This window comes from Amblyomma mixtum, chromosome 6, assembly GCF_055824585.1.
Source record: "Amblyomma mixtum isolate Tamu chromosome 6, ASM5582458v1, whole genome shotgun sequence".
Taxonomy (NCBI): Eukaryota; Metazoa; Arthropoda; class Arachnida; order Ixodida; family Ixodidae; genus Amblyomma; species Amblyomma mixtum.
Window position 1 is genome coordinate 97,466,340 of NC_143017.1, and position 25,674 is coordinate 97,492,013.

The window sequence follows — 25,674 nt, forward strand, 5'->3', positions numbered from 1 at the left end:
TATACATAGATGACCTCCAGAAAGCATTAAATAAATTTGCAGCAGTGATGTATACTGACGACTCTGCCTTGATTTCTGCTAGTGAATCATAAGAAGTGTGGTTAACAGTGTAAACCTTGAAATTAAATCTGTCTCTGATTGATTTGCTTGTAATAAGCCGGCGCTTAACTATTCTAAAACATGCACGTTTTATTCAGCTCCCGACGCAGGCCGCCACCAACTAAACACCTGGATGTTAACATTCAAAGCTCTGTTATTAAACAAGTTGCCCAAATCACATACTTACGAGTCATACTGGTGAACATTTTCACTGCCAACCACGCATTTAATCTCTGTGCAAGAAGTTATCATGTGTCTGCTTCACATTGTTAAAATGTCAACAGTATTTTGATACAGCCAATTTAAGAACAATATGTCTCCTCACAATACAGATCATGAAGCGTTGCGATAAATAACTTTCTCAGTCGAAGTAGCAAAAATGTGTTTGGCAAAAGAACTCTTCTGTTTGTAGGGGCTGGAATCTCGAATGGAAGCTCGAATCTCGAATAAAAGTCCGGCGTCCGTCCGTGTCAAACGCTTTTCTGTCTTGTGTACGCGTCTTTGTGTTTCCGCTGGTATCTCCCTTTTTCTGGTTTGCAAGTCTGGCGCACTCTACGTAATAACATGACACTGACGTGATCCCAGGCCACCGAAACTTCAATCTTACTAGATGCGAGAGAGAGAGGCTACTTAATGCACACTGAAGACATTTGCCTGCCGAAAATCCTGGGTCCTACTCAAAATAACAAGTACGAGAGATGGAGAGAAAAATAACTAAAGAGTAACCAGAAGACACTGCTGACCTGTTCATCCTAAAAAAAAAGAACACCTGAGACGACTTTTTCACACGCGATGCATAATCGGCGCTGCTGCAAGGCCTGAAAACATTGGCGTCATTCAGGGCAGGCAAAGCCAGTGCACAATATGAGTGCAGTCTTGGGTGTCCTTCGAGATAACGTGGAACGACAGCGTTAGCCAGTAACATGCTAATGGTCCTCACGCGCATTTCGGGCCTTGAATATAAGAGTTCTATAAAATTCAAATGGAAAAAGTTGAGGGGCACTTACACCACCGCACAACATTTATGACAGCGACCACCGTGGTCGGTCCCGATACGAACCGATTCGTATTAATTAAAGCTAATCTGCGTGAAAGGCTGGAAGTCTTACGAAAATGAAGTGTCAGAAATAGCTATGGCACTCACTCAGCGATCATCCACGCCAGAGAAGTCATTAAATAAAAGCACTGTCTATTATGCAAAGTGCCCGTTTATTTGCTGATATGCAATCCGATGAAGCTTGCCCATGGTTGAAACCTCTAACAAAGACAACAAGTCAGCTGATCTTATGCGATTGACTTGATTTTTACGTGCTTATTATAATCATTGGTCTAAAAATATTATAAAGGGAGTGATTGTTGTTACAACAAAAATTCAAGTTTCTCCGGCAGAGGCGAATTTATAGACCACTTTTGGAGAGAGCAGCCCTTTCTGAAACTTCCTTAGTTCGAGTAGGCTCAGACGTGAGCTGAAAACCAAAAGTTATCTCTATGTCTCCTCTGAGTCCGAAATCTGAGGCGGCATGATATTTCATTAGTACGTTACTTCCTTTCGAGGGGAAGGCTTAACATCCTCTTTCGTTTTCAGGAATGTATCATGCTGTCAAGTTTATCACAATAACGTTGATGATGATGATGTCAGGCTTAATAATGGCACATACCCACGCGGTTGCGACACAGGGATCTTCCTCATTCTCCTCATCGTCGTGCAGTGTAACCAAGACGGTGATTGGTGATCGATAATCGATAATTGTGACTGACTATTGGAAATCGGTATTGTGATCAGTAATTGTGATTGTAATCGATGGCCGTGATTGGTAATGTGATTGTGGATTGTTGATCGGTGAGCAACGAGAATGAAAAGGAATGAAAAAAAAAAGGAAGCAGTAGGAGAAGGCGCTATCGCATCTGCTCTTAAGGCGAAGCATAAGCGTCCTCGTATTTTTTCGAATTATTTACGTAATTCTGTGTTCCGAAAACATTTGTGGGCATTTACCTACCATACTCACCTATTTTTTATTATTTCAAACATGCTGGGTGTTTCAGCGAACATTTTAAAAATCTTCAAAAATAGGCTTTTTGGTCTAGAAATATGGCTTTTGCGGCATATTATTACCAGTGTTGGCGGACGCCAGGCAACCGTTGAATCGTCTTAAGTAGTAAGCTGGTTAATAAATTTTTAAAAATGAACTTTCTAACTAGTAGAGTTAGCCGCCTAGTTGCAATTAGAGATTTGTGGTCGGTAGTTATTAATAGCCGTATCAGTTTTTAGAATTCTGAAAACTCGACTCCCGTCGCCGCTGTGGCTCGACAAAATTTTGCTGCATCGTGCAAAAATACATTCGCTTTCAGAGTTACGCAGGCCGCGCAACCCCTCCAGTTCACGTAACTTGTCAAAAAAGCCAAATTTATTCGAGCCACGTCTGCGAGTGTAACCGCGTTGTCTAAATTCTAAAAACTGATATGGCTATTACTAACGACCGGCTATAAATATCTAATTGGCGCCTAGCACTATTCTAGCTAAAAAAGTTAAGTATTAAAAATTAGTTAACCAGCCTGCTATTTAAGACGGTTCACTGGTTTTCTGGTGTCCGCCAACACTGGTAATATTATGCCGCAAAAGCCATATTTTGCCCCAAAAAGCCTATTTAAAAAAAAAAATTTTAGAAGTGTTCGTTGAAACACCCGGTGCATATATGCACTGGTTACTCATACGTCATGCGTAAGCTAATAAGCTCTGGACCTTTGTAGAATACATCCACACAAATCCCCCAGAAGCAGCTTGGCAAGGCCCGACAGTGCCGGACTCGAAATGGCCCCCCACAAAATCACGAGAATTCTTGTGCAAATCATCCCTCACCACCTCTTGGAAGGCTGTTAGGTTCAATGAAACCAAAACAGCACATGACATATTTTCAGGGCCACGGACATGTGTAACGCAGCAATGAGATAAAATCAAACTTTGGCTCTGTGATGGCAGAAAAAGGAACGACTCCAGCGCGTCAAGCGTGGGAGGAAGTGGTCGGCTAGAAGGATGCTCCGTCGGGGCAGTTTGTCCCGTCGCTTCGGCGACATGGTGCGACAAGTGCTTCTGCTTCGCGCAACTGGAAGAGCGTCTCTCTTCGCGGTGTGTCTGGTCCGCTCTACATCACCAGCACCCACGCCCAAGCAGCGTCTTCGGTGGCTCACCTAGGAACCAAACGAATGCGTCGTCAGCGTTTCTTCTTTTTCCCACCTGGCGGCCGCCACCATTTTCCGCCTCCTGCTTCTCGTGCGGAGAATGCATAAGTTAGCGACCGCTGCCTCCACGTGTCTAGGGCCAGCGGAGGACCCAGGGCTGATTGCAATTTGCCACGCGCCGAAATGACGAACTCTCTCTTCCCTTCGGGCCAAGCGGGAGCCCGCCGCGCTGAGCCGCAATAAGTGCGCTTTTCTTGTCTGGTAAGACGGCTCCGATGCGCGCTGTTTTTGATTCTCGGTTGTCGACTTCCTCTATCTTCTTTTTTTTTACCCCTTTCCTACTGCTCGACCGCCTTGAGTCATCTTCATGCGGCTCCCCCAAACCTCATCCGCGCACCTTTCGGGGTTTTACCTCGAACGCTGCCCTGATTGTCCCCTTTTCTTCTGTGTTTTCTTTTGGGTGCACTCACGAGTCCACTAGAGGAAGCTCCTCCAGGCATGCGAAGCGAACTTATTATTTATTCTTTGTTTCGGCACCATCTCAGCCCATTTCATTTTCTTCTCCTCTCGTCTCCATTGGAGAGCCGCAAATCCAAGCAGATTCAAGAAGAAAAAAGACGCATACAGCAGCCGCAAAGTCATCGGTTCGTACTGAATGCTTCCATAAAGGGGCGAAAATGAAGGTTGGTGAAAGAAAAAAAAACGACGGTAAAACGCGACAAACATTGTGGGTGCGAACAGCGACACATAGAAAATAATTGTCGGCGTAACGACGTTAAGCAGTGATAAAACGAAGGAGAAACAAGTTCGAGTGGAGCTGCACAGCCATTGACTATGAATCGCCCTATTCCCCATCTTTTCTGTGGCTGCTCGTAATTCCATTCTGCTTTCTTTGTTTCTCCTCCAGGTTGGCTCGCGCCCGAGGCGCTCTGCTAGTGCGTTGTGGATGCAACTGCGCTCAGGAAAAAAAAAAAAGACCCATTCCCCCCCCCCCCCCCCCCCCTTCCTTCCGTTTCTATTTGTCTCTGGCTTCGAATTTTTCGTTACAACAAAATAAATTGCCTGTAGTCGAGCACCTAGAAAGGAAGAAAAACACACCCTGCAGGCGTGTGGAGTGGGTGACGCATAAGTCCGCAGGCGTTGCCTCGTATATACTTCAAATATATCCCCTGTATACTTCCTTAGGGTGACTCCGTCTTCGAATGTACTCCGTATATACTCCCTTAGGGCGACTCCGTCTTCAAATATATTCCGTATATGCACCCTTAGGGCGACTCCATCTTCAAACATACTCCGTATATACTCCCTTATGGGAGCTCCGTCTTCAAATATACCCCGTGTATACATCCTTAGGGCGACTCCGTCTTCGAATACATTCCCTATATACTTCGTTAGGGCAACTCCGTCTTTGAATATATTCCGTATATACACCGTTATGGCGACACTGTCTTCAAATATACTCCGTGTGTACTCGCTTAGGGAGACTCCGTCTTCGAATGTACTCCGTATATACTCCCTTAGGGCGACTCCGTCTTCAAATATATTCCGTATATACACCCTTAGGCCGACTCCATCTTCAAATACACTCCGTATATGCTCCCTTATGGAGGCTCCGTGTTCAAATATACCCCGTGATACATCCTTAGGGCGACTCCGTCTTCGAATATATTCCGCGTATACTTCCTTAGGGCAACTCCGTCTTCGAATATATTCCGTATATAAACCGTTATGGCGACACCGTCTTCAAATATACTCCGTGTGTACTCGCTTAGGGAGACTCCGTCTTCAAATATACCCCGTATATACTCCCTTCGAGTTACTCTGTGTTCGAATATATTCCTTATATACACCCTTATGGCGACTCCGTCTTCAAGTCTACCCCGTATATACTCCTTTAGGGCGACTCCACTTGCTGCACCGTGTGTCTCTAGGCTGCAGAAGTGAGGAGAGTGGTACGGGATTTAAGGGATGAAGACAATGAAAAGAATGTAGCCGCACTGCTGGCACAGTGACGGTTGAGGAGGCATGGAGGGCATTCGCTTTACCGGTGTGTTTTTTTACACGAGTGATTATATTTTTTTCTTCCTTTTGCCTGTTTTTCCGCCAACGAGCGCAGCCGCTATTCCCCTCACGCACAGGTCACCGCAGCACAACCATTCGTCTCGCGTAGCGTAACCAAACCATGCTTCACGGCCTACTCTTTTCACCGTGACGTTCTCTGTGTGGCATCTTTCTCGCGTCTCCTCCTCTCATGTCCCCCCACGTCCTCCTCCCTCCCCTTCTCCGGTCACGAAGCCCTGTGAATAGATATAGACAGGAGATAAATGTGAGAGAACTTAAAATGTTCGCAAACCTTCCAAAGCAAATGTAACTCTGATGAAGTAGATTCTTTTTTGTCTTTTTTTATCTGTTATTCTTCTTCCTCACCTTACTCGCACCGCATTTACTTCGCCCAGTTCTTGTATTGATGCCTATTTCCTTATACGCAGGAGTTCTGCCCTAAAAATATAAGCAATACGAACCTTCTGTCTGAGGGATTATTTTCCTTCAAGGCATCTCATACGTCACAAGTCTGCGGTGAAAATTTGATTTTTTTTTTCTATGCTGCCTCTTCCCGGGTTCCGTCTCTCTTCATTCGAGCTCGTGGATGCGAAATGAGGCTAACCAAGGCGTCGTATTGTTCGTGCTCGCTGGGTGGCTCCTCTTAATTTACATAACCGCCCGCGTGCGTGTTCACTCGCGAACGCGGAGAGAACGCCTTCGTTCTAACTTTAGCGCGTCTACCTTTAGCGCGTTGCCTGCCCTGTACTAATACGCGATGAAGTTCTCGAAAATGTGGCATGTTTTAATGCGGTAACTGAAGCGAGGCTAGGAAGTTAGGAATTTGGAGTAAGGCTCTAGAGATGCTGAAGATGCGCGTGCTGACGCGGAACTACTGTATTCATCAATCGACAAGAAACTACGGCTGATAAAAGCGTTCGTTTACTGTGAGGTTTACATGTGCGTAAGATTAGCCGGTATCGGAGGTTATGAATAGAAACACTTTCTTGAACGTCCTTTTTTGCAGTGGCCTTGCATTTTCTATTTATGAATGAATGAACGAATGAATGAATGAATGAATGAATGAATGAATGAATGAATGAATGAACGAACGAACGAACGAACGAATGAATGAATGAATGAATGAATGAATGAATGAATGAATGAATGAATGAATGAATGAATGAATGAATGAATGAATGAATGAAAAACATCTGCTGCTCGGTAGAGGTCTTAGCGAGCTTGGTGGGTAGAGCCTCTAGCCGGTCGATCAATCTACGTTGACCTTCCAGGAGATCGCTAGACAGTGCTGCTTCCCATTGCTCCGTTGTGGTGCTTGGTATGTAGGGACTGCCGTCGTGTGTTTGCAGTCCCATGTTACGTGATAAAGGGTTGGCCCCTTAATCACATAACCCGGTACTGAGTACGACGAAATAACCACATTCATGAAACGTGCGTACAACAGTACGTAGGCTGTGCCGGACGAACTATCTGATTCGTAGCAATTGTTACATGAAAATACTTCCAGTTTAAAACTTGTAAACTGGGAAAAAAAGTTAGGCAGCTCGCTAATATTTCCAGGTTTTTTTGACGCAATACGCTGATCTTATATTTCTATTCCTCCGGAGCAGAAAGTTCTTATATTCCGAATTCACCACACTATTTCAGACTGAACGGTGAAGGATGACTTTAGAAACGGTAACAGGTGAAACCTTTCAATGCAATCGTAACACTTTGAACTCCGAAGCTGTGTAAACATTAGAAATGCTTGACTTTGCACCTTTCTTGTTCAATTTTAGAGGGAGACTACGATACTATTGCATTTTTCAATGCACACAGCAATGTAATAGACTGCGAAGAGAAGCAAAGTTAGACTTGTGCAGCCGGACCAAGATATATCGCACTCGAAAAGTATCGGTAAAAAGTTCGATATATTGATCAATCGATATATGAAATTGCCTGTACATACGCTAATCTGTATCCTAGAAGAAAGAATACATTGCAGCCGCGCTGGAGACGTTCTTTTTGAAGCGACGTGACCCGCCGGCGTGCCGACAGTGCACTGCTCTCTGGGCGTTGCCAAGCCTAACCTGCTTCTCGTCGAAGCAGCAAAGGACGGTGCTTTTGAACTAGCCTTTGCCTATCATAACCTATCTAATGCTTTTACGAGTACGCTATAAATAGAATAATCTCATTAAATTAAGGTGCAGTGTGCTTCCGCAATGCATCGGCAGTGAAGCACAATAGACTGGGACTGCTGGTAGTCTTTGGTTAGGTTGGCTTCGCCGCATGACAGCAAAGTGGCATGGAAAATGAGTGCAAGAGGCTTGCAGATAATAATTGCAGATGCGTGACGCGTCGTTCGATGCATCGAATGACCGGCTAATTGGAGGTCAGTATACAACGGGACCTTGTTCAACTTTTACGTAATATATTCGAGGAAAAATTTGTGTGTTCAATATAGCGAATAATTCGAAATATCCGGGTGTGATAAATCCGGGCTCGACTGTATCTGTGTCTGAACGCGTTGATATTCGTTCGCAAATAAAACAAAAGAAGCCAGCTCACATATTTTACAGATTAGGAGATTATAAGTATAATAAAAACCAAAGGCCCACTGTGCAACCTCAAAGAAATTATTACAAATGACTGCGATTCAGAAGAACCCGGAAGACAGCAGCATGCCGACATTTATGGCAAACGCGTAGTTATACCTACAGGTTGACCCACTTGTAAGGTGAATGCGCGAGTGTGTGGTCGCGCTCTTTGGAGCGCCCGTGAAATCGACAGTGCCGTACACTGAAGCAAGGTGGCGCAGGACCAGAAAGGACCTGGAGGTGGTTCTTCGCATCGTCTGCCACTTCGCTTTGATGCGCGCTCGCGAAGAACGCACTGGCGCTCCGACGAGTGCGCTTTCCCACTCACATGTTCAGCCTAAGAGTGGATCATCTGTACATGGTACGGGAAACGAGATACTGTACAAGCGGGGCCCATAAAACGGAGTGACAATTTCTGCAAAAGAAAGGGACCTTTTTTTATTTGAACCGCTTGCACATAGTGCGAGCCGGCTTCTGGGCGTTACTCCATTAATCTTCAATTCGAAAAACCGAGCCAGACAATGTTTCTCGCTCGCATGGTGAAATTTACAATGAATCAGCCACTGACAGACAGCACAACACTTTCGCTTTGCTCGAGCTCGGCAAATGACATGTTCAGTAAGACACATTGCATTACTCGTTTCGCCTTTGGCTTCACTGTGTCTAAAGTCTGCTGTAAGAAGACAGTTTCACGGTTCACATGCTAAGGATAAGCTGCATGTTAAGCCAAGGACGTCTTCTCATTAGCGTCGTATCTTACGCGAACTCTGATACGGCCTTTGTCCGATGATTAGGCGTTTCACAAGGAAAAAACATTCGCCTGGCAAGAGTCCCTGGTACGAGCAAGGAAAAAAAAATCGCGAGTAGTTTCTTTTCCGGCGTTTTCAAATCAGCTATCCACAAATTTTCCGGGTCGCCAGACACCGAGCCCGTTACACAAGAACCCGAGAGCCGCCGTTAACGAGCCGCGCTGTGCGCAATGCGTTCGCAGAAACACTCCGAGGAGCAATAGTCTGCGCGCGTGCGTTCAAGTTTCACGCCTCCTTTCATGGTGCCTCTCTCCCTTCCTCTATCCGCCCTGCGTGAGCGTAAGCGGCGTCCGAAGGAACTTTGTAATTAGACTCGTTTCCTCGACTGTTCGAATGCGTGATGCGCATCAGTGACTCGCGTGGGCTGCGGTGTCGTTATAAAAGCGACCACGCACCACGAATCCGACCGTCGTCGCGTAAAAAGATGCGCCTGCGCTGCTAAAGCAAAACGTCGCCAGCCTCTGCAAACAGAATGCCACGCAGGGCACCTGATGTCAGCGAGCGAAAAGAGCGGGTTCAAAGTAGAAAGAGAAGTGAGGGGGGGGGGGCACCGTGATGCGGATGGGCAGCAGTGCTGGGCATGTGGAGATGAGGTGCCGGACACTCGTTATGCTCGATGTAGAGGGGCAATACAGATAACTATACCTAACTATACTATTATACTAACTATACCTATACGTTTCCCTTTGGCTGGTACCCGCCCAATGTAAACGTAGTGCTCATTCCAAAGACTTTCTCTTCTTGTGGATGATGTAACAACATGCAACAGACCACAGTTCCGGCATTCTGCTATAGCGGTAAATTTGCTAGTGCGAAACAAAGTTGACGTGGAATATCAGGGTCTTCCTTATCAGTGCTCCTCTGTGGTCGAGGTGCTCCTGATATAAGATCAAGGTGCTCCTGATCTTGGGATTAAGAGAGCGCGAACAGGAGACAGACAAGAGGAGAGGTTGACAGAACAACACTGGACATACACTTTTCGGCGTTGTAAGTCGAGATTTACTTGGCTTGGAACTTCAGAGAGGTAAGTCTGGCGGTTCAATGTTAACCTTCTCTCCTTTTTCACACGTCTGTTCTTGAAGCTGAGGCTCCTCGTTGCGTCTGCATTGTTATCAGGCAGCGCCATCTTGCCTGATGTCTGCAATGTTGCGACTCCTGTATCCCACACATGGGCGGCTATTTAAAAAAAACCCGCAATTCTTTCTTATTGGTTTTTTTTTTAGCGCCACACAGTGCACATGAGTCGGTAAGCGGAAGATGACGCTGTGCACACATTCAAAGCTAAGCTCCAAGGTTCGTGTTTGATACATGAAAAAACAAAAACAAAACTGCTCTGCAATGAGTAATCTAATGTGAAGAGGCCCCATCATGAAAGGAATTCTCATGCACTCAGCTTTACGCACCGCTGACCAGAAATGGAGAAAACATGTTTGTAATGACTGCTCTTGTTATCGACATCCTGTTTACATTGACGTAGTTAGTCTGCTGTGGTAAAACACTGTGGCACAAAAATACGCTGTAAACATCGCTCGTTGCAGCCAATGTCCGAATTTGCAATGAGCCAGGTGCCACCGGCGTTTTTTTTTTTAATGCATTTCCGCTTGTTTTCAGAGATATGAGCAGAATGGAAGGCGTTTTACTGCCGTTAACCCTTTCAGCCACTGTACGTTTGTCGAAAGAAAGCGCTGTAAGCTTTGGGATAGCAAAAAGGAAGACGCTGTTTGGCTTGCTGGTGGGCGGCACATTTGCATCGTAAAACATTGTAGAAGAAAGTAACGAAGTGCGCCGTGTTGGACAGTGGAGAACTTTGAGAAAAAAAAAATGCGCGGTAAATGTATTCCTTGGTGTGGACACCCGCAAAGTCGCGGTGAGGAAAGGGCTGAAAAAAGAAAAGCAAAGAAAAAAGTACCGGCAGAATTTCCGTGTATTTCTCATTCGTGGCATTTCTGCCTGAAGAACCTCGAATGTGCGGTGGAGTGCTAGCGGAAGTGTGCATTCTAACTGCGAGCACCGAAATTATAAGGAGCAAGAGAGAAAAAGGAAAACTAGTTATTTCTTCTAGCTTCTTTTTTCTTTTGCAAACCTGCGCTTTGTTCTAGTAACTTTGACCTCTGCAGCACCGATTGAGCGCCGTACCAAAATGCTTGCGTCCCACGGGAGTGTGGCTGCGTTCTGATTTGTACAGAAAGTTCTGAGAGGATAACAACACAACAGAAACCACCCGTGCACGCACGGCGAACATCTTGGCGCGCGTGCATATTAGTTTCTGTTCTGGTTCGGCCGTCTAGCGCGGGAAAACGCGCAACGCAGAACGTTATCCGCCAGTTTTAGAGCGCAGCTCTTTGGCGTCCGTTCCTGGGTTTCGCGTCGTCGTCGGCGTTGTCGTCGGCCTCGTAACCAGCTCCGCCCCCCTTTCATCCCCCCAGCGCTAGCAGCGACCGACTGATACCGCTGGATGCCGCTGACGCCGCTAGAGAGTCAAGATAACGTGACTGCATAGAACACCGTCGCCGCCATGCAGAAAGAGGAGGAAAGGGTCCCCCCCCCCCCCCCCCCCCCGTTCTTGTGTGGCGGATAGGGTGCTCTTCAGTTGCCGACGCGCCGGTTATTTCACGTAGGCCCCGGCACGTCGACGAATACGTGACCACCTTCCCACGGCTAGACCTGGTTCTTAGCGCTGCGAAAGCGAGGGTATCATATTGTTTGTGTCGGCATCGGCGGCGTTGTCCCTGAAACCAACTCCGCAGCTGGGGTTGACTCACTATCGAAAAGGTGAAACAGCTTATTTGCTGCGCTCAAATTTCGCATTAGGAAGTAACGTAATCGTCGGTAATTTTTTCTCCCGCAGACAGGCTGCAGCGCCGTCCCGCAGAGCGATGGGTCCGGGAACTATTTTCCCGTGCCGCTGACGAGCAGCCAATGGGGGCCGATCGTGAACCGTGACGTCGGCCCCGGTTCAGTGACCCCGTCGGCGGAGGCGGAGGCTGCGCGCGTCCTTCGGGGCACTCGGCGGTTGCTTTGCCAGCATGAACATGTGACTTGAGAATTTTGAACGGTCCCTGAACGCCTCCTCTCTCAACATTCCAAGACAACCGCAGCGAGAAAACGCGCACAGTGTGGGCGTCGTTCCGAGGAGCTGCGACGCAGCGGCGCTGTTGACGCTGCGCCGTTGCGGGAAGTTTCCCGCTAGTGTGAGCACGCCTGACCCGGGTGGGAGCGGCGAGTGGGTAGAGAGCACGTGGAAGGGGTGCTGCAGTGACGCGTGCTCGTAGGCGTGGTTAACGCTTTCTCTGGCCGCTCGGTTTTGGTTTCGCCCGTGTGCGACTTCAGAAGCTCTTGCGCTGCAGCGCCGACGAGGATGTCATTTTCGAAAATCTAAAAACTCCTTTGGAGATTACTTGCGGTGGGCTACAAACCTCTGAACGAATGAGGAGTCAACTGTAATAGTTATAAAGTAAAGGATTTATTATTAGTTAACTAGCTTAATTGCCGGCTAGCGCGTCTTAAATGTATTCTGATGCGCATCACCAGTGACAATCCTATGCCGAAGAGAGGGGCTCTTCTAGCTCAAAAAGCCTAATTAAAAAAATTTTTCTAACAAAATTAGATGAAACACTTTATATATTGCAAGGAAGCATTGTTTATAGAACGTTTTTACAGGGTTTCTTGATATATCTAACGAGCTGCTGTTAAAGTAAGCAATCTTCCAACGTAAGTGTTTTTTTATTTCTTTGGTACCGTGCCGATTGTATTGTCGTGTCGTGTCGTGAATCGGAAAGCAAGTGGGGTTTATATGAGATCTAGTGATCTAATATGAGATCTAAACGTCGTGTATGAGAGGTGCCATAAGAGAGGGCTTCAGATTAATTTCGACCACATAAGATTCTTTAACGTGCACTGACACCGCGCAGCGTAGAAAGTCTCCGCGTTTCACCTCCTTTTAAATGCCACTGCCGCTCCCGAGACTCGAGCCCGCGACGTTTTGTACCAGCAGCCGGGCGTCATCTTCGCTGTGAGCCACGAAGGCTGATTTATAGACTGGTTGTGAGGGCATTCCCGTAGTTTGACATCAAATAATAATAATTGTTTTTTTTTTTTCAGGAAAGGAAATGGCTTAGTATCTGTCTCACATATTTAGGCGGACACCTGAACCGCGCCGTAAGGGAAGGGAGGAAGGTAGAAGTGAAAGAAGAAAGAGGGAAAGAGTTGCCGTAGTGGAGGTCTCCGAAATAATTTCGACCACCTGGGATCGATCTTTAACGTGCACTGACATCGCACAGCACACGGGCGCCTCTTGCGTTTCGCCTCCATCGGAACGCGGCCGCCGCGATCGGGTTCGAACCCGGGTACTCCGGCTCGGTAGACGAGCGATCTGATCGCATCTGCGTCGTCTTATGAGGTCATGAATATACTGCTTGTAGTGACAATGTCTGACAGCTAGGACTTGGACAGAGCTAAAAATTGGAAGTGTTCCGAAGGGTGTCATGTGGGTTTGTAGCGGGTTACATTTATTATGACTGGAAAACAATACGAAACGTAGGTTGCCATTAACGGCCAAAAAAACGAGACAGCACCCGTCCCAGCTCTCTCCTCATTCTTCGTTTCGCGCTGTCTTAATAGCCCTGAAGTCATGGACGATTTAATGCAAAAAGGGAAAGCTGCCTGTCATTCAGATAGGGCGAGTGCGGCAGTCTTCACATAGGGTCAGTGCGAGGTACGTGGTCGTCCTCGTGCGCAGTGGTTCGGAAAATATTCCTGCAATTGAAGAGAGTTTATCATCGCGAAGATAAGAGGTCGTATATTATGTCGTGTAATTACCTCTCCTATTCTCGGCAGGAGCACGTGACATAATGTACGCCTACCGTCAACAACTGGACGGGACGCTTAAGCTCCACCTTAATGACGCGATAGCGTTGGTGAGGTTTTAATGCTCATGTATGCAGAACTGGTCGTTCTCTACTTTACATTCATAGATCCCTGGGAGTACTCATACCACTCCTGGTGCACTGGTGCAGCGGTTAAGAGAAGCGCCACTGCCCTGCCACCGGTGGGACATGTGCGACCCAGATTGCTCTTCCCGAGCGACCTCTCGCGACCAATCATTAATTCAACTGTCACCTGCTACGGTGGGTAGTTTGTTCACAATCCGGTGGGCAGGTTGTGATGACGTTTCAAGGTCACGTGAGCCAGTTTCCCTTCCTTCCACCTAGGTTGCTTCTCTGAGGATTTTTCGCTCACCCCGCCGACGACGACGAGGTTGTTTTTTACGCTAAACGGGGCCTTTAACGCTGCAGCGTTAAAAGTTCATTGACGGCGAATTTGTGGAAAAAATATAAATATCTCTGCATCATCAGCGGATTACTTGAGATTTAATGGTGAAGTATGTAGTTCGCATGCGCATAATTAAGCTGAACATAGCTACTCCCCGGGTCGCCTGAAGGCAATGATTAAATCAGTTTGTTTCATTACACTGCATTCTATAGCCTTTAGACTGCGGGTGTGCTTCAGAGAAACTAAGCAACATATAGGTACACACGAGAGAGCGAGAATACGCACAGACACATCTGCCGTCTTCTGTGAGTCGCTCTGTTGCGCAGTTTCTCTGAAGTATGCTCTACCACCATTGTGCTATTTACCGCTTTCGTGGCGTGGAGCGCTTTGCTTAAGTTTTCAGGGAGCAGTACTGTCCATGTCACTGTTGATAATCTTTAGGATGCGGCACGAACTTTGTGACGTGACCACATGACTGCACAGGTAGGTTTCAAGTGACGTTATGCTTCTGGAAGGCTATCCCAGTTTTGCATCCATTATGCATATAGAGCGGGAATTATGTGCCAGTGTGTACAGAGCCCAACAAACATTGGCCTTCCTGCTGTTGTTACTTTCTTTGAAAAAGAAGGAAAGAGACGCGGTTGCGATCCTGCAGCAGCAAAAAAATTGTCTGGAAACCATAGAATCAAGACAAGAAACATTTAATTAAGCATATTTACTTTTATCCGCTAGACTTAATACGCTCAAGGGAAAGCACTTCACGCGACCTTACTTTGAATCAGAACTTAATTCTTAAATGAAATGTGCTCGTAAATTTTTCCTACTTATTCAGTTTTCTCAGGATGCGAATATTTTAAACTAACTGTACAATTTTAAAACGTTTAAAGAAAACAGAAATGGAACACTCTGTTTGGCGCATGACAGCCAAAGCCACTGAAGCGCTGCAAAAGACATCATAGCCACAAGCAAGCTTTTTTTTTTTATTCTACGTTAACTCCTCTCCTCTCTCCACAAAGATGAACACGAGGTTTGGTGGCTACCCAAATTACGCGTTGTATTAATCACGCAAACGCAATTACCTTAATGGCTCCTTCTACCGAGAGCTCGCCGGCTACACCGTGAGAGAGCCGCGCTTTCACTGACGTTTGAGGCCACCTTTGTTGCGACGTTTATTGGCGACGTTACGGGGAAAGCCATAATTTCCCCACTACCCTGACACGTCTCCTGTACTCGTCTCAGTGAGCAAACTTCGAGGCTGTCAGAGAGAAGCGTTGTTTTCTACGGAGAGCAGAGATTAGATGGAACTAGGCAGGGCGTAGTAGGAGGCTTAGCGCACTATACGGGAGGTTGTTTCTGAAATGGGGGAACCTGCGGTTTTTACACACCTGTTGGGAACGCATCTCTTAATATATTCATTTCGTTGTCCTCACTGATTTCGCTTCCAACAAGAGCAATATATCATTACAGGCATTGTTGTTCTACCTCTCAAGGCATTCGATACTTTGAATAATTTTTAATGCATGTTCAAGCTCTGCATTAAATTATTATACTTGAACTGCACGAGAAAATTTAGAAAGTGGATGAATAAATGTCGCTGCATTTCTCTCCTGACAGCTTTTATTTGCTTTGTACCCAAATAAGTGCCCGCCTATTCAGAGGATGATATGACCGAGGTTGTGGACGTTTACTTAGGGGCCAGGACACCTGACGCTAGACACATAAAATTAAGCTTTCATAACGACACGTACGAAAGATGCGTTTATTGCATTTCTGTTAACGAATACTTTAATAGATAAATAGAATTTGCTTAGTGTGAAATGATTCCACTGACAAGACTTGAATTCTGCTTCGCGTCTTTTCTGAGAACTGCAGTTACAGCCTCTAGACTTCCCCGACGCTCTGCATGTGAAGAAGTTCCCATCTGTATACCGAATTAAAAAGGCAAATCAAGTGCCTCTGAAGTAGGAATGATGAGAAGAAGCCGAGATTTCAGTCGCAGAAAAGCTTTACGTCAAAGTGGGTAAAAAAATGGAAGCTGGTTTTGAGGGAAGGATACACGCAGTAGTTTTCTCACTTCATGGTGGATGCCTGTGCACCTTTATGACCTTGCAGTCTCGTTAAAGGAAAGGAAAGAGGATGAAGTCCCTTCGAAACAGTACTCTGAACTGAGCTCTGATCGATCTTTTTACGAAGGAAAAAAAAAAAAAAACTGCAGCCCTTTGTTCTTTTCGCGTTGCCTTGTGTACTTGTTTGATTGGGGTGTGCGAACAATTCGTTTTCAGAACTGAATAGAATACGAATCATCATCATGAGCCTGACTACGTCCTCTGCAGAACAAAGACCTCTTTCCTATCTCTAAAATTAGCTCTGCACTGTGCCACCTTATCCCCGCGAACAGTATTTCAATCCGACTTTTAACGGGAAAGCTGGCACTGTAGGTGCGCCTCTACGGATGCGTAGCATATGATGTGGGCTTTGCCCTCTAACCTCGCTTCCATCCCTTTTCCTTTCACTCACTCGAGAGAGCTGGGAAACTGCCCTGCTCGGCTGCTCTTCCTTAGAGAGCCAACGTGCTCTAGTGGCTAGGGCCCGAGCTACAGCGGAAGCCACAGGGGTCCTGGACTAGGACCACCCCACCACCACCGCAATCTTCTTAATCTCCTCCGCTCAGCAAACTTTCTGCCGCCTCCTGCTGCGCTCACCTTCTCCCTCCGTTAACTTTAACGCCCATTCTTGCCTTCGCATTACATGTCCTGCCCAAGCTCATTTCTTCCTCTTGATTTCGACTAGGATGCCATTATTCGGCATTTGTTCTCTCACCCACTCTGCCCTCTTCCCGTTTCTTAACGTCACACTTATCATTTTCTTTCCCAAAGCTCGCTGCATTGTCCTCAATTAAATTAGAACACTTTTCGTTAGCCTTCACGTTTCTGCTCCACAGTTGAGTACCGGTAAGATACAACTGTCATATACTTTTCTTTTGAGGGATACTTGTGAACTGCCAGTCATGATCTGAGAGAACCTGCCATATGCGCTTCGCCTCATTCTTATTCTTCTATTTATTTCACCCTCGTGATTCAGATCTGCGGTCTCTGCCTGCCCAAAGTAGATTCCTTTACTAGTTCCAGCGCCTCGCTGCCAACTGTATACTGCTCTTCGCTTCAGAGACTGTTGAACATTATTTTGGTTTTCTGCTTATTAATTTACGAGTACTATTAGTTTATAAACCTAATCAACACGAATTGAATAGTGAGAGAACCGAATCGAACATGAATGCAATATTTGTGTGATTATTCTCTACTGGTGCGAATATTCGTATAACAAAATGAACGATAATGCCGAACAAAAAGCGATAAGGGGACCGCTATAAGTCATGACAAGAAACCTGTAGAGGTACACTAATGGGCACACAACATCGTCAGTGTGCTACGTATACGGCCGTTATGGTATACAAAAAGAAAGAATAGCTGACGGTTTAGCATGGCTGAGAGCGGAATATCATGCAGTAGCACTAGTTTGGGTGCGCACTTAAGGACCTTACGTGCGACAGACGTTTTACTTAAAGGCTTTTAGGATAAAGGCCTTTGACCTAAAGGTCTAAAGAAGGCATTTACCGCGAAGGCCTTCACCCTAAATGCCTTTGTCATAAGGCCTTTACCATAAAGTCCTTTCGGTAAAGACCTAGGAAAAAGCCTAAAATTCTTCATTCAGATGAAGGCTGGCAGGTTATTCCCAACCTAGAGGGCAGGTGGGCTGCCTGCCACAGAGCAGGCTTCACACTCGTACGCACGTATGCCCGAAATCGGAAAATGCCCCTAGTAGTGTTACCGCACTAAAATTACCCTTTGCTACATATCATGCCAGGGAACAAGCTACCGCTAAATTTCAGTTCATCAGAGGGACGAACGTTTAAGCTTTGGCCTCCTGTATCAGGCATGAAGGCAGGCTTTGCTAAACCTGGCTCAACCCAATCGCGTCTCCCAATCTCAAAGGCCGCATGTATGAGCAGTGTGAACACCGTCACATGAATAGACCGTTTCGCGGCGCTGAGCCCTTCCTCCCGTGCAGAACCGTAGCGGTACCATCCTGTGTAGTGTTAGAGTGGTCCCTGTTTTTGTAACTCTTGGAAGGAAACTACGGTGTGCGCTTTTCGAACTTTGCGTCGGTTATTCTAGAGGTATTAAAAAACTGGAGAACTAATTGAATTTGTCGCGAATAATTTTGAACGCAAAAGAAAATTGGTTTTGAGAAAACGAAAGACGTAGCAACTGTCTCAGTTCTCGCTGAACGCTTCAGCCATGCCTTGGGGGAAGGAATGAAGTTTGGAGAGAAAAAAGAAAGAGAAAAAGAGGTGCCTTAGTGGAAAGCCTCTGAATAATTTCGGCCACCGGGAATCTTTAACGTACAGTGACACTTATCCAGTGACTCAAACTGACACAAATATTTTCACATTACCGCAATCTGCTCTCTAACAAAGGATTTGAAAGGTATATGGCTTCCGCTGCCTACCTCTCCCAGCAAGAGTCTCTGTGGTGCCCCGTGTAGGTGCCTTCGCAAAGTCGTCAGACATTATAAATGACAAAATAAACTGCGTAGTTGGTACAGACAGCGACGGTCAGCAAACACTAAGAAGAAAGTGGAAACAATGATTTTTATGGTTCGTTTATGCAGCGTCTTGCACATATCTGCAGGTCCTAGAGAAGAGCCTACAGAATTTGGAAGGCTGCCGCTCTCCGCAACACCCTGCAAATTGTCGGGCTCATCTCTCCACAGACTCTTGTCCTAACAAAGCGCCGCAGTTACCGCATCCTACGTAATAACAACAAAACGTCAATCCCGAATTTACTTCTGTTCTTTTTCGCTTCGCCACTGGACTGGTTCTTGTCGTCGGTCTCTCCTACAACGACCAAACCGAACATGGTGTCACAGTGACCAAGCCCCCTTCAGAACTGTCCAGTGCGTTTCTACAACCAGCTGCGCACTTCGAGTCAGGAGACAATCCGCACTGGGCATAGGAAATATTCCTACAACATTTACGAAGTTGAATGTGAGTACGCCAATAAGCCATTCTCAAGGCTCCTCAGTTTTTTGCACCCCGCGGCTGCCGCGTTACCCAGGCATTCCCCTTCAACCGGCGAGCGCCGACGGCGAACAGCTGACGGATGAAGGCACCTACCTTTTAGAGCAGTTCGATGCAGTCTATACGCTACATAAAAGCGTAATACATGCGTCAGCGTTCTTCACCATTCTGCAACAAAAACTGCAGAGGACACTTAGCTCTTCCTTTAGGGTATAACGTGATAGTGTTAATGAGTAAATGTCCATATATTCGGAGGTTGTCATTCTCTACATTCATGGGTCCCTCGGAGTCTCGTGCCCCGGCAAGTGGCTGTTTCAAACACAGCCATCGGTGGGGCTTTCGCGGACCAAGTTGTTCTTTTCGAGTAACATCTCGTGAACATTCATTAATTTAACTTCCACCTTCCACGATGGGCAGTTTGCTCACAGTCCGATGGGCAGCTCGCCACCTGCCATGGTGGCCAGGTTGTGATGAAGTCCAGAGGTAAAGTGATCCAGGTGGAAAGTGGGCCGCCTTCTCTGGCAATTTTTGGCACAAGCTGCCGTCGCCGCCGATGATGACGCCGGGCTTTCCGCTGAACGGGGTCTTTAATACTGTCGCGTTAAAAAGTAAAACCAGCCATTCGACGAATTCGTAACTGACCTCCAGAAGCAAGGAGTAAAGTGCTACTTTAGGGGGGAAATGGACATCAGTGACCGCATCGTTTTAGGAATAAGTGACACAGCACTGTGGGGGCGATGTTTTCGTGAACGGATCTTACATTCAACAAGATAACTCCAGCATGTTCTAATAAGCACTTAAGAAGTCCTACAAGAACCCAATCTTGAAGCGCAAGCGATGCAAAAGCAGAAAAGATGGAACTCGTCAAACCCGGCAGCTTCGAAGACTTCACATTCGACCCCGCAGCCGAAGCAGCAACAAAAATGCTCACGCTTTGGAACAGCGCACAAGCCGCGCGCCCGCCCCACCTACGGTCACAACTGTTAAGCCTTCGGCAAATTATGGCATTATAATACAATAACCTTATATGGCACATTAACAACCAAACCCGGCGTTATTGTCGGCGTCCAGTCAAAGTGGTCCACAAAACCCCCTAATCATCTATACTACATCTATGCATCTATATCTATACATTTATGGCAGTACACTTTTAATAGACTTTTGTCTATAGACAGTCTATAGAAAACGATTAGACAAAAGGAAATATACGTAGGAAGGCAATATGTTATATACGAATTCTATACACAGTCAACAAACAACATCTTTTATGAGGGGAGTCCTCGACGATACACAATCAGAACAGACATCGGAGGCATGTTCATTTGGAATTGAATCAACCTGCAACACCAAACAGCGGACGAAAACCGTCGTCAGGACTACAGGGACTCCAACCACATCAATCCCTCTCCCAAATTGCCAATAAAACATTTTCACTTGTACCACCCCAACAGCTGAACGTCCTGCTGTGCAAACTTCACCGGAAGACTACGAGATAATAGACCCAAGCTCTCCGTAACAGAACCCAGAATAGCCGGTCCTTACCTCCCTGTCGCATTAAGTACCTCCTCTCCCACCTGATACAATTAGCTCAGGAAGAAAGATCAAGACTCCTCGCGCGTTATCCAAACGCAAGGAGCGACTTATATAGCCGGGATATCCCGTGTGCAGCCTTCTCAATTTAACGATTCGTTGAAGAAAAGTGTTATTTATACCAACAACGGTAACGCCGCTGTTCTTCTGCTCGCGCCGTCTTTCTGTAGTGTCCTTATTTAACAAAGCCCCTTATGTAACACCTTATGTAACCACCTATGTAACAGCAACCAAACCTCAGTCCTGAAAAAGCCCTAGTTCGTGTTCCTTTTCTTTTCTACACTGTGCTAGTCAGTGTCGCCAGTCTCTCCTACGACGACCAGACATAACTAACTGGTTGTTATCAATAATGTTCGTATATGAAGTGTCTTCATTACGCACAGTAGCATAAAAGAGATATGCTAATGACAGACGGAACATCCATGCACAGGGAACATTTGGCCCATTCTTGTTGCACGCTGAAATCCCTAACTCCTTCCAGAATCCGAACCAAAGTTCTTACCATACGCAGACTAAATGCTCACTTCGACTTCCGTAACGACCGTAACTGCCCCCAGTTGTCCTTATCAGATCGCATTCACCCAGCCTAAGTTTCTTACAAGCACCACAGTCCAAACCACGTTTAATTTCCCTCTCCGTCACCCACCATCCGGAACGCTTGGCTAAACTCTGCACAGATAGATAAACAGCAGACTCTAACCGAACAGGCGACCCACCCTACTGGGATCTTAAAGAGAAGCTGAAACGGTTTTTTTGAGAATTCGAGGTTATTCAAGAATTCGAATCTATCAAGCTTCTAGATAAAGCATGAAAAGTATTTTTGTACTAGCATTCAAAATGATGTCATAATCATCGATTAAAACCGCCACGATGTTTAGGCTTCTTCGCACTACGTTGGAGGAGTGCGGGAGAACTCGGCAGTGACGTCATTGTTGCCGAAATTTCAGATGTCCGCTGGTTACGCCTGCATGCTGCTGTGTGCCGTCAGATGACGCCAAAAAATGCATTGTGAGCTTCACCTTCGATGGCGTCGGTTTTCTTCCGTGGAATAACCGTTTCTTCGCTGGAAACGTAGGGCCGTCATACGTGACGTCATTATCGGGGCCTCTGCCCGTCGCTGTGCACTTCAGAGAAGCCTGAACGCCGACGACGACTTTATTCGGCGATTACACCACCATTTTAAATGGTAGAGCAAAACGATTTCCCAGGCTTTACTTGCACGTTTCGCACATTCGGCAACATTAAACTCATCGAATTCTAAAACCGCTTCATTGGCCCTTTAATGCAGCTCTCCTGACTGACTCAGAAAAAAGATGAGAAAGCTAAATATTAACGCCAGTTTCAGTAATCACGTAGTCATCATTCGCTTCATTTTTTTTCTATCCTTTAGCTGTCTTTAGAGAAGCAGCTAAATTCCTGCATTGTGTTTATTTATAAACTCTGCACACGCAGGCATTTTGTGTTTTCGACATCAATACCGAGGGGAAACGAGGCGAGCCCATGTATTGCTTTACAGCGGCTGCAAGATAATAAAAATATATACAACCGCCTGCATTCCCAGAGCCTCATGAAAATGTCACTTTATCCGGCAGAATCGCAATCAGGAGCTTCACGGAGAAGAGGTTTTCTTTGAAACCCTAGCTGTGTCATACGATTCCCGCAGCTAAGTAAGGCGGTCGACGGCTGAGTGCTGATGCCGGCACACAATTATCCCCGATTGGAAACAAGAGAGCAAGCACGGCAAGCTCGACAACATATCCCGAGTGTTGCGCGGTTCGGCCGCTGTGTGGCGCATGCGCCAATCCACCTGCTACAATACAGGTGCTTACAATACAAGGCCACGAAATACCCAAAGTGGCCGAATACAAATACCTCGGGATATGGCTAAACGAAGGGCAGATATACACGGAAAAGCATGAACAGGCTCTTAGGGCAAAAGGACGAAGAGACGCCGGGATAATGAAACAAAGGGCATTATGGGGGTACAACAAATATGAAGTACTAAGAGGTATTTGGAAAGGAATAATGGTGCCGGGACTTACTTTCGGCAATGCGGTTCTGTGCTTAAGGGCAGAAGTTCAGTCGAGATTAGACGTAAATCAGAGAGCTGTTGGAAGATTAGCACTAGGTGCCCACGGCAAAACCACAAACGAGGCAGTACAAGGGGATATGGGCTGGGCATCGTTCGAGGCACGGGAAGCTAAGAGTAAAATACTATATGAAGAACGCCTGAGGAAATTGGACGATAACAGATGGGCAGCTAAGGTATTTAAATATTTATACAGAAAGAACGTTGACTCACAGTGGCGGAAAAGAACTAGAAAACTAACCAGTAAGTATGCCGGTCATGAGGACGGAGAAAGAAAGAGCATTAAACGACAGGTTAAAAACGCGGAAGTTAAAAATTGGATGAATTCAATGGAAAAGAAACATAGTGTAGAACTATATCGATTCTGGAAAAGGCAGATCAGGAAAGAATTTTTCTATGATAACTCAAGAGGCAGTGCCCTACTTTTTGAAGCTAGATCAGGGTGTCTTAGAACGCGCAGCTACAAAAAGAAATTTAACGAAGAAGATGACACATGTGCAGTGTGTGGTAGATCTGTGGAAACAATTGAACACCTCATAATCAAATGTGATGGTATCCATCCGGATGTCGATGCAGGCACAGTCACTCTTTCTGAGGCCCTAGGGTTTAAAGATAACAATGGTCATGTAAATAAATCTGCAGTGGAAGTCAGCAAAAAGCGATTGGAGGATTGGTGGCTGAAAAGCAGAGATGTGGCATAAGGTTAGAATAGTAGGAAACCGTAGGCAAAGTTGATGGAGAATATTAATGAGAATTGCCAACACAGTAAACAAAAAAATAATAAATAAAGAAAAGCTGAGCATGGTGGCAATTGCCACCACCCCGTTTCAAAGGGGGCGCTCCTATCCATCCATCCATCCATCCTGCTTTCGCTCTTGTAAGAACATAAATGCGCTCTGCACATGGAGTGCATTTACCTTTGTTCACAAGCCAGTAGATATGACACAGGGTAAGGACGTATGGTACAAGGTTCAACCGCGCTGTAACCGTGGAAGGCACAGAATGCGTTGTTATGAAGAATGTTATTGTTATGGGCCGCGTTCATAAATATTACGTGGACTTCAATGCTGCGTGGCTTACTAATCGCGGAACAGCAAATATTTGAAATGGAATGTTACAGCCGTGGTTCTTTTGTTTTATGTATCCGATATTCACATGGCTCCCCGAAAACACTACATGTACCTACGAAGCAGTATCATGTACTTTTAGCACATTGGTTTGGTTTATCTGGGTTTAACGTTCCAAAGCAACTCAGGCTATGAGAGACGACGTGGTGAAGGGCTCCGGAAATTTCGACCACCTGGGGTTCTTTAACGTTCACTGACATCGCACAGTACACGGGCCTCCAGAATTTAGCCTTCATCGAAATTCGGCCGCCGCGGCCGGAGTCGAACTCGCGTCTTTCGGGTCAGCAGTCGAGCGCCGTAACCACTGAGCCACCGCGGCGGGGCCTTTTAGCACATTATCATCGTTTTATTAATGGCCAGTGGCACTATGATTGCAACGTTCAAATTGGGGAAGCCAACTTAACGATTTAATGCGAGTTTTAATACTTTATTGATGAGCTTTTATTGATGTACCGCAAACATAAAGCGACGTTTACTGGCCTGAAGTTTCCAATCTGGTGTTATATCATTGATACAAAGTTACTTCACAGCTATAGGCGACGGCTTTCTTCAAGAAGCAGCGACCTTTCTTTCATTCGAAGGAAGATAATATATATTCAAGGCATAAATAAACTTTGTCAAAGCATCCAGTGCGGGCGCGTGCACATTACGTGGGAGATGAAAATATTTAGCGCTCTACGTTAGGAATTCGTTCCAGCTTCAAGCTATAACTTCTTTTATTTATTTCACATGTGTTCACCGCTCTGCAGCCTAGTTCTCTTTATTTGGTTTTTATTTTGTTTTCCTTCTCATTTTCTTCTTCTTAATTCATTTTTTCTTCTCCGATTGTTATTGCTCAGGGTATTGCGCAGGGTTGTGAAGTAGTGACCAATTCCAGAAAGCAGCAGCGTAAAATACAGGAGTAAAAGGTATCAGAAAAAAAGAGTGGTTACTACTTATTCTTCCTGTAACTTTTGTCACTGTTAATAGAGAAAATGTTGCTCACAGTCAGCTTATAGGATTCATTTACGTGATTACTGGCCCGCTGCTGCTTGGAAAGACTCGCTGGAGAGGAGGTTTACGACAGTTTTAGCATCAGGACAGTGGTCTGGCGCTTCCATTCGGTTGTCAGAAGATCATTTCGGTAGTTCTTTTTTTTTGCGTACTTATATTTCTTTCATATGCATTACCGCAGTGTAAGTTATTCTCAATTATTATTCTATCTTGCTGCTTTTTCTCAGTTTCTTCTTACCTCCGCAATTTATATTGGCAATATGCCGCCGTATTAAAGAGATAGATTTAAGGGCCCTTTCCTGCATAAAATTCGGCGGCATATTTTCTGAACGAAAATCCGGATTGGTCGAGAAGGTGGCTACATCACACGTAAAGCGACGGATTTGAAAATAGATTGAAACGCTAGAAAACTGATGGTTAGACGGTCTCTACATGACGCCATTAGGACATGCATGTGAGTATATAAAGTAAATGAATTTGTAAAAAAAAAAAAAGAGTAATTAGCCGAGAATCGAACCCTTAACCCCTAGGCTGCGAGTAAGACACACTATCCATGAGACACACAGGCACGTTCATACAGCTTGCCAAAATAGGGGCTTTATACCACGTGTTTCACCTAAAATGTTTTGCACTTTTTAAAAATAGGCTTTTTTTCTGTTAGAACAGTGCTTTTTCGCAATAGCATTGCCAGCGTTGTAGAGCATCAGAATACAGCTGAAACGTGCTAATAAGCTGGTTAATTATTGTTGAATAGCTAACTCTTAATTATTATTGCTATTCTCTTTATTTATCTAGAGGCATG